The sequence below is a fragment of the Paroedura picta genome, chromosome 9, assembly GCF_049243985.1.
Source record: "Paroedura picta isolate Pp20150507F chromosome 9, Ppicta_v3.0, whole genome shotgun sequence".
Lineage (NCBI taxonomy): Eukaryota > Metazoa > Chordata > Lepidosauria > Squamata > Gekkonidae > Paroedura > Paroedura picta.
Genome location: NC_135377.1, coordinates 33,564,577 through 33,567,136, shown reverse-complemented (window position 1 = coordinate 33,567,136; position 2,560 = coordinate 33,564,577). Strand labels below are relative to the sequence as shown.

Genomic DNA, 2,560 nt, shown 5'->3' with positions numbered 1-2,560 from the left:
ACTAAGGTGCTACTGGACATGAATCTAGCACTTCTACCGCAGACCAACATGGCTAGCCTCTGATAGCAAAATGTATGTGTGTGACTGTCGTTCAAGAATGGGTTTTCCACTGAAAAAAGCCAAAGTTAATTTTTAACTCTACAGCTCAAAAGTGTTAAAATCACTGTGGGCCATAGCACAGAATGTGCCCATAGCCTATAGCAAAGCTGCTGTCTCCTAAAGGGAGCACCAAAGAATGGTGTTGTTGCTCCGCAACTCTCTGAAGTGCCAACTGAGCACATGCTCACTGCTCTTTGCCTTTAGGGCATTCAGCTCACTCTTTCTTGCAGAAAACAAGAAGTAACAAAGACTGACATTTTCAAAACTGCCCATCTCTACTCTCAGGAAAGGTTGTGGCCGTTCCTACATTTTTCAAAGCCCGTGGGCCTGGAATTTGGACCATCTGCAACACATTTTATTCAAAGTAGATCAGAGATGCCCTATGAAAAGGCTAACTCTACCCATGTATGAACACCCTAAACGTCACAATTTTATGATCTTTTTATGTTGCTACTTTTTAAAAAAACTATATAGATTTTGATATAGATTAAAAAGAGACACGAAAAAGACAATAAAGAGAAGAAAAAAGAACAGAGCAACTTCATTGCAATATATTTTAAAATTTCCAGTCAACTAGACCATAAACCATAAATCTATTATGCAAAATTATCAATTCATACCAAAATTCCTTCTGTGAGTTAACATTGAAATTATTTCTTTCTTTCTTTTTTTTAACGTAAACAGGTTTAATTGCACAGAAGCCGTTTAGAAGTCCGTCATTCATTATTTCCACGTAACTTCTTCACCAGGTTTCAATTCCCTTTGAAACCATTTGCTCTTGTTCCTGAAAGCTGCCATCTTCACATCATTCCTCTTGTCAAGGTAACATCCCACCATAAAGCCAAAGGGGAGGAATGTAAAGGTCCAGTATTCTTTCACAAAACTGATGATGTTCACCATATTTACAGGTGTTGAAGAATAAAACACAGGCTAGATGCTGTGTAGAAATTTACATTGCCTGCCCAGGCCCAGACACGCAGCCTCCAACATTGAAATTATTTCAACATTTATTTTCTTTGATCATCCAAATAGTTTTCCTCTTTTCTGCAAGAAGTCAATAAGGAATTTCCAGTATTTCATATAGTTGCTATGTTGCTACTTTTAATTGTTGTGACACTGTTTAACACTTTCCCATTTTTAATATGCATGATACCAATACCATACTTATGACAGTTTTATTGTTATTGCTGATACAACAGCCTATTAGAAAAGGGTGAAAAGGCAGCTGTGAAATGCCTTGTGTATAGCACTGCTGCCAGGTCATCGCATTACGGCTGCTACTGGATAAAGAACTGGCACTGTAAGCAGTGCCATAAACCATATATTTCATGGTTCTTCTTTTATTCCCCCTCAAAGCTGGTCAATCAACAGGACTAACTACACCTAAAGGTTGATACTTTTTCAGAGATTATTGAATTTCATTTGTTCACACAGTGGTAATCATCCAAATACCTGGCTACCAGAAGAAGTTGTTTCCATTGTTGATTCTTTAAACATTGCTTTAATATATGAAAACTTTGTTATATAATCTGCAGTCAAAGCAATCAAACCATTGAAGAGACAGATTTCATATGAATGTTTTAAAAAGAACTGCATTTTTAATCCTTTTATCCCATCATCTACAGCTGACATTTATATGACAGTAAATAAACCATTACTTGCTCAGTCCAATCAGAATACTACTTACATCCAAATATCTAATCCACTTTCATGTTTGAAAATCATTGTTGTAATAATGTATGAACATGTAAATCTACAAAATATGTGAGATTAGCAATTGCATATCTTCTTGTGGAGGAGTGATCAACCAGTTCCCTGCAATTGTTAATTTAGAAGATTGTCATCAGACCATCTAGTTCTGGCAAGCAGGGATGGATATCAACTAGAAAAATGCAGCACAACGAAACAAAATCAGAGTCCAGTGGCACCTTTAAGACCAACAAAGATTTATTCAAGGCGTGAGCTTTCGAGTGCAAGCACTCTTCTTCAGACTCTGATTTTGTTTTGTTCTACAGAGCCTCTTGTTCAGAAGAGCCTCTTGTGGCGCAGAGTGGTAAGGCAGTGACATGCTGTCTGAATCTGTCTGCCCATGAGGTTGGGAGTTCAATCCCAGCAGCCGGCTCAAGGCTGACTCAGCCTTCCATCCTTCCGAGGTCGGTAAAATGAGTACCCAGCTTGCTGGGGGATAAACGATAATGACTGGGGAAGGCACTGGCAAACCACCCCGTATTGAGTCTGCCATGAAAACGCTAGAGGGCGTCACCCCAAGGGTCAGACATGACTCGGTGCTTGCACAGGGGATACCTTTACCTTTACTGCTTCAGACCAACATGGCTATCCACTTGAATCTGGAAAAATGCAGTTTAGTTTAGTTCATGACATGATTGTAAGCCATGGACCATCACAAGCGTTTAGCCACCTCATGTACCAGTTCAGTTTGCAAGGTTGTGAAGTGGTAGAA

General features: G+C 39.0%; 1 pseudogene; it reads right to left on the bottom strand.

Annotated features, from left to right (window-relative positions):
* Positions 1-821: 821 nt before the first annotated feature.
* LOC143844221 (NADH dehydrogenase [ubiquinone] 1 beta subcomplex subunit 1 pseudogene) lies at positions 822-1,082 on the bottom strand (annotated as a pseudogene).
* Between the last annotated feature and the right edge of the window lie 1,478 nt (positions 1,083-2,560).